Source organism: Amblyraja radiata, chromosome 3 (assembly GCF_010909765.2).
Source record: "Amblyraja radiata isolate CabotCenter1 chromosome 3, sAmbRad1.1.pri, whole genome shotgun sequence".
In the NCBI taxonomy this organism is placed as follows: domain Eukaryota; kingdom Metazoa; phylum Chordata; class Chondrichthyes; order Rajiformes; family Rajidae; genus Amblyraja; species Amblyraja radiata.
The window spans coordinates 84468622-84481575 of NC_045958.1; positions in this window are offsets into that span (position 1 = coordinate 84468622).

Below are 12954 nucleotides of genomic sequence, written 5' to 3' on the forward strand. Positions count from 1 at the left end.
ATCAGCCCTGAGTGACTGAGCTGCCAGCCAACCAGTCCTGAGTAACTGAGCTGCCAACCCACCAGCCCTGAGTAAATGAGCTGCCAACCCACCAGCCCTGAGTGACTGAGCTGCCAGCCCAAGAATCCATTCCGCCCACAATGTCCATACTAGCCCTCTGGAAACCAGTTCCTTCGGCCCACAACACCGCTCCAGGAAGGCACCAATATTGGAATTGGTGGAGAGTTGAAATATTGCATTGGGGGCAAGCCCTCCAATGTGAACATGGGACCCAACGGGTCCCACGTAGTCTAGTTCAATATTAAAGTTAAACATGGGATTTTTGAGGCCTAAGATTAGGTTCAGTCTCACATAGCTTGGGATGAGGATGTCGATGATTTAAAAATAATTTATTGTCACATGTGTCTAGGTACAGTGAAATGCCTTGTTTGCATACAACCTGGTTAAATCATGTAGCAAAACCTCACAGCGCCAACAAAGTTAAAGATGACCGAACAGTCCTATCTTCTGCGTGATGCCACACGTGGCAGCACCTGGCATCTTACTGGGTGTTCCCATCGTTCTCGGCGACTTCCTGCCTGGTAGCTCTTGATGGCCCTCCTCGCTCTCAACAATCCATCTTGAAGGTACCCTCGCTACCAACAGTCGCCACACTCTCCACGGCCCCCTCCCTCTCGATAGTCCCCACGCTCTCGATGGACCTCCTTGCTCTTCACTGTCCCAATACTCCCCATGCTCCCCACTCTCTCCACTGCCCCCTTCCTCTCAACAGGCCGTTCGCTCTCCACTGTCCCCATGCCCTCGTCGTTCCCACATTCTCCATGGTCCCCATGCTCTCCATAGTCCCCACACTCTCGTCATTTCCCATGCTCTCCATGGTCCCCACGCTCTCCATGATCCCCGCAGTTCCCACGCTCTCCACATGGTCCCCACACTCTCCATGGTCCCCACCCCCTCCATGATCCCCACAGTCCCCACGCTCTCCATGGTCCTCACAGTCCCCACGCTCTCCATGGTCCCCACAGTTCCCATGCTCTCCACTCCATGGTCCCCTTCCTCTTGCCAATTTCTTCACTCACCACAGTCCCCTGGTTCGCCGCGATACTCCTGCCGCATGGCTCTGGGAAGCTATGTATGCAGTCACCAACTTGTATAATGGTCACTGTGGCACCATCACAGCCTGTGAACTAAAGTGCAGTGAATCAGACTCTCACCTGCATTGCCAGATTATTCAAATCCAAGTTTACATAAGTTCATGACTACATGCTGTACTAAAACCCAGCTGTTAGACACTTTGCAACCCCAAGGCTTGACATATGATCTGCTAGTCTGCCCCACTCACCGGTAAGGAAACTGAGATCTGATAAATCTCAGCCAAACCAATAGTCAAGCAATGGCAGGAGTCTAATTCAAGTCTACTTTATTGTGTGCTGTAGGAAGTATGCCATTGTAAGTATGATAATGTCCTTTACTTGCATGGGGTCATTTTGACAATGCCAATCAAAATTAAACTATGCTGCCCAGCCAAAAATCCAGTTGACCCAGAGCAAAGCAGCTTTGGCTTCATTTGTCAGTCCCTTATCAAACTCTGAGAACTTTGTCTTCATGGAATAGGGTCCACGATAGCATTGCAGGTAATATAATAGTCTTACAAGTCCAGCAACATGGGTTCTGAAATCTAGTCTTAGGGGCGGCAGTAGTGCAACAGTAAAGTTGCTGTCTTATGGCACCAGCGACCTGGGTTTGATCCTGACCATGGGTGTGCCTGTACGGACTTTGTATATTTCCCTGTGACCCCGTGTGGTTTCTCCAGGTGCTTAAGTTCCCTCGCACACTCTAAAGACGTACAAGTTTGTTTGTTAATTGTCTTTAGTAAAAATTTTGTAAATTGTCCCTGGTGTGTAGTAATAGTGGATAGTGATAGTGTATGGGATAATCCCTGGTCGGCACGGACCCGGTGGGCTTAAGGCCCTGTTATGCGCCTTATCTCTGTCTAAAGTTTAAAAGGTGCTAGCTGTGGGAAAGAGGCATGTTCTCCTTGTGACCTGCTGAGTTCTCTCTTTCCTACAGTATCATTGGCTAATTAACAACTGTAAATTCCTCCTAGAATAGGAGAGTGGCAGGAGAATCAGAGTGTTATTAATGTCCACATTTGGGAGAAAAGGTTATAGTGGAGAATGAGACTGAGGAAAACTCAAAAAGCCAGTATGAACTCAAAGAATCAAATGGTTTCCTTCATGATCATAAATAAATGTGAAGCGAATAAATATATTATTCCTAGGAAGCATTTGTCTGCATTAATATCAGATCACTGGTCTAAAACATTATTTGTGAAATTTAGGTACTAAACAGCCAGCTTTTGCCAAAATTGTGTATCTAGAGGTCCAGCACTCAAAGGGCTTTATTTGTCCTCACCCAGAAAAGTGACCTCAAATCCAAATTCACAAATATCTGGACTATGTTGATCCATCAAGTCAAAGTTGGAGTAGTCTTGCCTCAGGATCAATTCAAGCTGCAGCTAATGATCTCTGCAAGAATCTCAGTATTTGCTTCTGCATCAGGGAGACCACTCAAACTCCATACTCAGTTTGGGTAAATCTCAGCTACCTTTCCCAGTTACTTGTGAGGTTATCCACTTTGGCGGCAAAAACAAGGGGGCAGATTATTATCTCAATGGGGTTAAGTCAGGTAAGGGGGAGATGCAGCAAAACCTGGGCGTCCTTGTTAGATTAGATTAGATTAGATTCCTTTATTTGTCATTCAGACCTTTCAGTCTAACCAAAATGTCGTTGCCTGCAGTCATACATATAATAATAAATAACAAAAAACACAATAAACACAAATTAACATCCACCACAGTGAGTTCACCAGGCACCTCACCGTGATGGAGGCAAAAGTCTTAAAGTCTCTGTCTCTTCCCTCCTTATTCTCCCTCTGCGCTGAGGCGATCCAGGCCTCCAATGTTGTTGCCCCACCGGGCGATGGTAAGTCAGTCCCACGGCTCAACCGAGCTCCACGAACGGGCCGGTTCTAGCTCCGCGGCCCGGGGTGGTCGAAGCTGCCGAAGATGCCACCCTCCAGTCCAGTGGACGCAGCTGTTGCCACGGGAGCTCCATAAAAACAGGACACCAGCCTGTGACCTGCGAGCTCCCGACGATGTCGTCCACTGGTCCGCGGCCGAGCCCCGGATTCGGGTCACCGCCGCCGGAACGCCGGTACGCCGCCTCAGCTTCGAGTCGGGCTGCCTCAGCCACCGGAATGCCGCCTCAGCACCGAATCAGGCCGCCTCAGCCACCGGAACGCCGCCTCAGCCCCGAGTTGGGCCGCCCCAGCCACCGGAGCACCGCCTCAGCCCCGAGTCACTGGAGGTTATCCACTGGAGGTTGTACACCGGTCACTGAAAGTTGGCTTACAGGTACAGCAGGCAGTGAAGAAAGCTAATGGAATGTTGGCCTTCATAACAAGAGGATTTCAGTATAGGAATAAAGAGGTTCTTCTGCAGTTGTATAGGGCATATTGTGTACAGTTTTGGTCTCCTAATTTGAGGAAGGACGTCCTTGTGACTGAGGCAGTGCAGCGCAGGTTCACAAGATTGATCCCTGGGATGGCGGGACTGTCATATGAGGAAAGATTGAAAAGACTTGACTTGAAGGATGAGGGGGCATCTTATAGAAACATATAAAATTATAAAAGGACTGGACAAGATAGATGCAGGAAAAATGTTCCCAATGTTGGGCGAGTCCAGAACCAGGGACCACAGTCTTAGAATAAAGGGGAGGCTATTTAAGACTGAGGTAAGAAAAAACTTTTTCACCCAGAGAGTTTTGAATTTGTGGAATTCCCTGCCACAGAGGGCAGCGGAGGCCAAATCATTGGATGGATTTAAGAGAGAGTTAGATAGAGCTCTAGGTGTTAGTGGAATCAAGGGATATGGGGAGAAGGCAGGCGCGGGTTTTTGATTGGGGACGATCAGCCATGATCACAATGAATGGTGGTGCTGGCTCGAAGGGCGGAATTACCTCCTCCTGCTATTTTCTATGTTTCTATGTTTTCATTCAGCCTGATGGAATAAGGTAGTTCTGCAGAGGCATTCACCTGCATTGTAAGCTTCCCCAAAGTCCAGGTGTTTAGATACTGAACTCACCCTTAAAGGGAACTTCCTGCTAACCTGTTATCACTCTGTGCATAGTCACTCACATAAGTCTTTTCTAAGAATCTTGCATATAACACTTCTTGATCTTTATCTGACTTCCACAAATATTGTTGGGAGTGACCAATAATGTTGTTTTAATGTCTAAAATATGGTGTTGTTGAGCTCCCAGACTCAAAATTAAAAAACTCAAACATTATAATCTTGCCCAGTGGTACAGATAACAGCTCATTATCATATTATTGCTTTGCTCAAGATAACACTGTCTTCCTCAGGTGCCTATGATTCATATTACTGCTCCTTTTCAGGTTTATGAGAGGACTGATTAGCCCTTCAGACTGAAGCAAAATTTAATTAGGCAATTCTATGATCTTGTCATGAATTAAAATAATACTTCTGTGCCATCCATCATTTAGAACATTACATTTACTACTAAATAGATAAAAGTACCCTCTGGCTATTTAATTGATTCTTCTTTTCGATGGTAGCATAAATGTGTCGTGGGTGTTTTACGATATTAACAGTCGGAGGACCAGCATTCTGGCAGGCAGGTTTGCCACTGCTACATAGGTGGGTTTAACCTAAATAGTGGGGGGGAGGAGTAATTGGAAATTAAAGGGAAAGAGAGTAAAGGAAAATTGAAGAAAGCCACCAGAATTAACGGAGCAGAAAGCTTACAAAGGGATAGGAGTGTATGGCAAAGTGAAATAGGAATCGATGTGAAAGGTGTGGTGAGTAATGGATTAAAAGTATTATATATGAATGCATGAAGTATAAGAAGTAAAGTGGATGAGCTTGAGGCTCAGTTAGAATTTGATAGATATGTCATTGTAGGGATTACAGAGACATGGCTCCAGGAGGATCGGGACTGGGAAGTGAATATTCAGGGTTATACGTCCTATAGAAAGAATAGGTAGTTGGGCAGAGGAGGTGGGGTAGCTCTGTTGGTGAGGGATGAAATTCAGTCCCTTGTAAGGGTTGACATAGGGTCTGACAGATGGCGAGTCGCTGTGGATAGAATTGAGGATTTGTAAAGGTAAGAAAACACTAATGGGAGTTATCTACAGGCCTCCAAACAGTAGCTTGGATATAGAGTGCAAGTTGCAGCAGGAGTTAAAATTGGCATGTAACAAAGGTAATGCCACTGTAGTTATGGGAGATTTAAATATGCAGATAGACTGGGAAAATGAAGGTTGGTTCTGAACCCCAAGAAAGGGAGTTTGTAGAATGCCTCCAAGATGGATTCTTAGAGCAGCTTGTAATGGAGCCCACCAGAGAGAAGGCAATTCTGAATTTAGTGTTATCTAATGAACCAGATTTAAGATTAGATTAGATTAGATTAGATTAGATTAGATTAGATTAGATTAGATTAGATTAGATTAGATTAGATTAGATTAGATTAGATTAGATTCCTTTATTGTCATTCAGACCTTTCGGTCTGAACAAAATTCCGTTGCCTGCAGTCATACATAATAATAATAAATAACAAAACATACAATGAACACAACTTAACATCCACCACAGTGAGTTCACCAGGCACCTCCTCACTGTGATGGAGGCAAAAGTTTTAAAGTCTCTGTCTCTTCCCTCCTTGTTCTCCCTCTGCCCTGAGGCGATCCAGGCTTCTGATGTTGTGACCCCGCCAGATGATGGTGAGTAAGGGAACTCTAGGTAAAGGAACCACTAGGAGGTAGTGACCATAATATGATAAGTTTACATCTGCAATTTGAGAGGGCGGAGGTTAAATCAGAAGTGTCAGTGTTGCAGTTGAACAAAGGGGACTATGAAGGCATGACGGAGGAGCTGGCCAAGGTCGACTGGAATAGGATCCTAGCAGGAATGATGGTAGAACAGCAATGGCTGGAATTTCTGGGCATTATCCAGAAGATACAGGATCATTTCATTCCAAAGAGGAAGAGAGATTCTAAGGGATTAAGAGGCAACCGTGTTGACAAGGGAAGTTAGGAATGGAATAAAAATAAAAGAAATGATGTATAAAACATAGCAAAGAGTAGCGGAAAGCCAGAGGATTGGGAAACTTTCAAAGGGCAACTGAAGGTAACAAAAAGGGCAATATGGGGTGAAAAGATGAAGTACGAGAGTAAGCTGGCCAAGAATATAAAGGATATTAAAAGCTTCTTTAGGTATGTTAAGAGAAAAAGATTTGGTAAAGACAAATGTGGGTCCCTTGAAGGCAGAAACAGGTGAAATTAATATGGGGAACAAAGGAATGGCAGACGAGTTGAACACGTAGTTTGGTTCTGTCTTCACTAAGGAAGACACAATCTTCCAGATGTAATGGAGGACAGAGGATCTAGGGAGAGAGAAGAACTGACAGAAATTTGCATTAGGCGCAAAATAGTATTGGGTAGACTGATGGGACTGAAGGCTGATAAATCCTCAGGGCCTGATGGTCTGTATCCCAGGGTACTCAAGGAGGTGGCTCTAGAAATCGTGGACGCATTGGTGATCATTTTCCAACGTTCTATAGATTCAGGATCAGTTCCTGTGGATTGGAGTGTATCTAATGTTATCCCACTTTTCAAGAAAGGAGTGAGGGAGAAAACAATGAATTATAAACCAGTTAGCCTGACATCAATGGTGGGGAAGATGCTGGAGTCCACACAAGGTCCCACACAGGAGATTAGTGGGCAAAATTAGAGCACATGGTATTGGGGGTAGGGTATTGACATGTATAGAGAATTGGTTGGCCGACAGGGAACAAAGAATAGGAATAAACGGGTCCCTGTCAGAATGGCAGGCAGTGGCGAGTGGATTGCCACAAGGCTCGGTGCTGGATCCGCAACTATTTACAACCTATATTAATGATTTAGAGGATGGGATTAAAAGTAACATTAGCAAATTTACAGATGACACAAATCTGGGTTGCAGTGTGAACTGCGAAGAGGATGCTAGGAGGTTACAGGGTGACTTGGACAGGTTTAGTGAGTGGGAAGATGCATGGCAGTTGCAGTATAATGTAGATAAATGTAAGGTTATCCACTTTGGCGGCTAAAACAAGGGGGCAGATTACTATCTCAATGGTGTCAGATTAGGAAAAAGGGAAGTGCAACGAGACGTGGGTGTCCGTGTACACCAGTCACTGAAAGTAAACGTGCAGGTACAGCAGTGAAGGAAGCTAATGCCATGTTGGCCTTCATAACGAGAGGATTTGAGGATAGGAGTAAAGAGGTCCTTCTGCAGTTGTACAGGGCCCTGGTGAGACCACATCTGGAGTATTGTGTGCAATTTTGGTCTCCTAATTTGAGGAAGGACATCATTGCTATTGAGGCAGTGCAGGATAGGTTCAAGCGGTTAATCCCCGGTATGGCGGGACTGTCATATGAGGAAAGAGTGGAAAGACTGGGCTTGTATTCACTGGAATTTGGAAGGATGAGAGGGTATCTTATAGAAACGTATACAATTATAAAAGGACTGGACAAGCTAGATGCAGGAAAAATGTTCCCAATGTTGGGGGATTCCAGAACTAGGGGCCACACTTAGAATAAAGGGAAGTCATTTAAAACTGAGATGAGAAAAAACATTTTCATGCAGAGAGTTGTGAATTTGTGCAATTCTCTGCCACAGAATGCCACAGTAGAAGCCAATTCACTGGATGATTTTAAAAGAGAGTTAGATAGAGCACTAGGGGCTAGTGAAATCAAAGGGTATGGGGAGAAGGCAGGCACAGGTTACGGATTGTGGATGATCAGCCATAATCACAATTAATCTGCAGAAGGAATGGGTGATGTTTCAGGTCAAGACCCTTCTTCAGACTGAGAGTCATGGGAGAGGGAATGAGAGATATGGAAGGGTAAGGTGTGAACACAAGTGATCAAAGGAGACGAAGCGTAAGACAAATGTAGAAAAGATCATTGTTACCACTTTCCCTCTCCCCTCGACCCAAAACATCACCCATTCCTCCGATCCAGAGATGCTGCCAGTCCTGCTGAGTTACTCCAAAACCTTGACAGGGTATTCAGCAAAGTGCCAAATCTCTTCAAACCTCTGATGAAGTAGAGATGTTGATGTGCTTTCTTTGAGAGTGCATTAATGTGCTGAGCGGAGGACAGATCATCAGAGAAGTGCACATCCAGGAACAAAGCCGTTGACTCTCTTTACCACTGTATTGATGATGAGTCCCAAATTCAAAGAAATCAGGCATATATAGTTGGTTATCAACTATCAGGTATTTTTCCTGTGCTGCAACTCAATATCTCTTGGCCAGAGAAGACATAGCAAATGTGCAGGCATTATACTTGCAGCTAGTAAAACGTTTCTAGATGTTTCTGTATGTTAAAACTTAATGGGAAAGTTCTGTTCCTGTGCTGAACCAAATGAATTTTTGCTTTTCTCATTGTGATTAATGTTTAGATGGAGATTCCAAGCCAACAGATTTGGAAATAGATTGATTCATTGCTTTAAATTGCTGGAATATGTTTTGCTGTCATGAGCATTTGGTGAAGCCAAATGAGCAGATTATTTAATTATTCTTCACTTCATTCAATTAACAACACATTTGGGAACGTGGACAATTGATTTTTTTGTAGAAAAAGAAATACCATTTTGCAATAAAATCCTGCGAATGTTATCTCATGAACATTCAATGCACGAGAGTTGAACTTACTATGTTAGGAAACCTGGCCATCCAGCTTCTATTGCTTTGACAATGGCACACCCATTTAGGAAACTTCTCTTCCCCTGTCACTGACAGGGCACCCAAGCAGGTCTGCTTTATTTCAATTGTCTCTCCCCTTACTCACACTTTCAGAACTCCAACATATTTCCCTCTATTCTCACCTCTAGTTCACTAGTTTCCTCATATTAATTAACCATCCTCTTACTCCTCCTACATACTGCTACCCCCAAATGTATTGTTCCTTCCTCTCAATTCCTAGCATTTTAAAGGATGCCTTCTTCCTCTGACAACTTTTCCAAAGTTCTCCATGGACCCCTCCAAGATCTCATCTCCTGGCTGCTGCAACTCCTTCAACAAACTGTGGAATTACCTTTACAACTCGCAAAAATGCTGGAACAGTAACATAATTTAGACAATTTAGGAAGATTGTCACTAATGCAGCCTTTACTTTCAAGAAGTCAAAGATGTTGGCTACGTTGCCTTCTTGAATTTTTTCCTCCAATTTTTCTTCTTTGCTGATATTAATGAGTTTTTCATCACTGTCACTTGCCCCATGATTTGTCACTGTTTCTACTCTGTTTATTGCACCCATTATAGTTTGTTCAATGCCTCAGGCATGTCATTAATCTTCATTATAATTTCTCTTGCCTTGGTAATTTCATCTTTTTTTGTATCATTGTACTGCTTCCTACAGTTGCTCAGGCATTTCTTGAGTATTTAATCATGTATTTTAACTTTGCTTTATTTTATTCATTTTTTTAGTCACCTTTTACTGGGACTCAAAGAAACCTCTCAAAATAATTTTTCAACAGATGCTTGATCCGGATATATGCCTGGCATCTGTCTACTCTGTATTCAGCTTGCTTCCAATTCCATGTAACAGATTGCATTATAGTTCCTTGTTTAACTCTGCATTATCTTAAATGGAGTGAGGGAGTCATCGAGATATGGATATAGATCCTGTGGCTTAAGGTGTCCATGCTGATCAAGTTGCCTGACCAAGCTAGACCCACAACAATACAGACAAATGTTCTACAGCCAACAATATACTGTTGACATTTAAAACATGTAGTGGTTAACTTATACCCAGCAAGCTCCCATGAAAATGTGGCTGTGGTCAGATAATATGCTTTGGTGCCATGATATCAAACCTAACTCTTCTTCAAAATACTCAATGCCCCCGACCTGTGAAATCAAGCATACCAAATGCCATCTTTCACCTCTCTATTTACTTGTGTTGCCATTTTCAGGGAGGTATGGACTTGGATGAGGGAGATATGGACTTAGATCAGGGAGTTATGGACCTGGAGGAACAGGGTCTAATCAAGTCTATTGAAGAATTTACCAGAAGAAGAGTGAAACCTATACACCTCCCTCAAAAGTGGATGTGTGTGCTATATATTCTGTTCTACCACAGGCTACAGAAATGACAGATGAAGTTTAATCCAAGCAAGTGTGAGGTATTACACATTTGGATGTCGAATGTAAAGGGAAAGTTTACAGTTAATGACAACATTTTTAGCAGCACTGATGTGCAGAGGGATCTTGGAGTCCAAAGCTCCCTGAAAGTGGCAACACAAGTAGGTAAAGTAATATGCCATGCTTGTCGTCATCGGTTGGGGCATTGAGAAGAAGAATCAAGATGTCATGTTATATAGAAACATAGAAAATAGGTGCAGGAGGAGGCATTCGGCCCTTCTAGCCAGCACCGCCATTCATTGTGATAATGGCTGATCGTCCCCAATCAATAACCCATACCTGCCTTCTCCCCATATCCATTGATTCCACCAGCCCCTAGAGCTCTATTTAACTCTCTCTTAAACCCATCCAGTTTTGCAGCTTTCTAGAACATTAGTTGGGTTGCCCCAATACTGGAAGAATGTGAAGGCTTTGGAAAGGTGGCAAAATAGGTTTACCAGAATGCTGCCTGGATTAGAGGTTGTTATCTATAAGGAGAGGTTGGACAAACTTAGACAAACTGGAGCATCGGAGGCTAAGAGAAAACCTGATTGAACTGTATAATATTAGGGAAAAACATGGGCAGGGTAAACTTTCAGGACCTTTATCCCAGAGTGGAAATGTCAAGTAATAGACAGCAAAGCTTTAAGGTGAGGGGCAAAATTTAAAGGAGATATGTGAGGCAATTGTTTCTACACAAAGGGTGTTGGGTTCCTGGAACCCATTGCCAGGGGTGGTAGTGAAGGCAGATGCAATAATGGTGTTTAAGAGACTTTTAGGTAGGCACATGGATATGTAAGGAATGGATGGATATGTACCCACAGGTAGAGGTGATAAGTTTAACTTGACATCATGTCCAGTGCAGACATGCAATCCAAATCCTTTCACAAGATTCTGCCGTGAGCCTCATCTCAGACACAACATTCTCTTCCCATTCTATAACTAACCACATTTTACGTGTTAATGTATGACATTGTGAAGTGACAGTGAATGCATTCTTTCAAAATTCAAAATGAATGCATTCTTTCAGTCCATGTACTGCCAGCTTACCACAACTGTTCATGCTGCAGCAATTATATGCATCTTGCTGAATCAAGCTGGTGCATCTGATCTCTCATTCCTTGTCTGGACTCAATGTTGAGTCCACTGGCAGATCACTGATGTGCTGGTAAAAGAGCAAGGCTGGGCCTGTGAAACCACCCTTCAGCTTTGGGCCAGGAAGGCTGCTCCCCAGTCAAATAATTCAATCCAATAATTACATGGAGACAGGAAAATGCAGATAATTGAAAATCAAAATATGCAGACTGGAAATTGAAAACATAAAAGATCGGAAATGCTGGTTACACGCAGCAAATCAGATGACATCTGTGGAAGGAGAAAGAGAGTTAACATTTCAGGTCAAAGACTATCGTTTGAGAAAGAACTGCAGATGCTGGAAAAATCGAAGTTAGACAAAAATGCTGGAGAAACTCAATGGGTGAGACAGCATCTATGGAGCGAAGAGATAGGTGACGTTTCAGGTCGAGACCCTTCTTCAGTCTATCTTCAAAGACTATCAGTCAGTTCTGATCAATACAGCTTAGATTTTTAGTTATTTAATTTGCTTGCTTTTAATTGTTTTCATATTAAGCTGTTTGCCAAGCGTTTATTTATGTTTGGAATTTTAATGATTATTAACTTTAATTGAAATTATTTATGGATGTTCGAAACCAGTTGAAATTCCTTAAAGCTGATAGCCGGCAAGGGCAGCTGGGGAGTTCAGTGGTCAGGCCCTCACAATAAACCACCGCCTTGGAGTCTGCAACCACATCTTGGGTGCAGAAGATCAACATGTTCAGTTTAGTTTAGAGATACAGCACGGAAACAGGCCCTTCGGCCCACCGAGTCTCCACCGAGTCTCCACCGACCAGCGATCCCCGCACACTAACACTATCCTACACACACTAGGGACAAACTACACTCATACCAAGCCAATTAACCTATAAACCTGTACATCTTTGGAATGTGGGAGGAAACTGAAGATCTCGGAGAAAACCCACGCGGTCACGGAGAGAACATCCAAACTCCGTACAGACAGCACCCGTTGTCAGAACCCGGGTCTACTGCGCTGTAAGGTAGCAACTCTACTGCTGCGGCACTGTGCCGCCAAGTTCTCTACACCAGATTGAAACTTGTAGGTCGGGCACATGGTTAGCAGGCTGGGTCCAGCAGGATCTGAACCGATGTTCTGTCCATGGATTTATTTTTCAACTGATGAAATTGCTAGACAGATCTTCATTTTCACTTAACCGAGCAATAGCCTCGACAGATGGCACAATGGGCTAAGTGTTCGGCTGGCAACCTGAAGGTGGCCGGTTCGAATCCTGCTTGGAGTGTGTACTGTCGTTGTGTCCTCGGGCAAGACACTTCACCTACCTTTGCCTGGGACTAGAGACGGAAATTAGCTACTGATTGGCTACAATCTCGCATATTTACATGCAAATGTTCATTAATATGCACTGTCCCTATAAACAAAATATTATTATTATTAATGTGTCAGATTTGGTCTAAGGCTGTTAATAATTCACTCAGCTAAGACAGAGCGGGCTGCATGTGACATCTGTCAAAATAATATTTGACTGCTCCATTAAACCTTTTATTTGATTGGAAAGACTGTAAGAAATTCAGTGCAAAATCAGACCCAGAGATGAGTCAAGCATATTTTGAT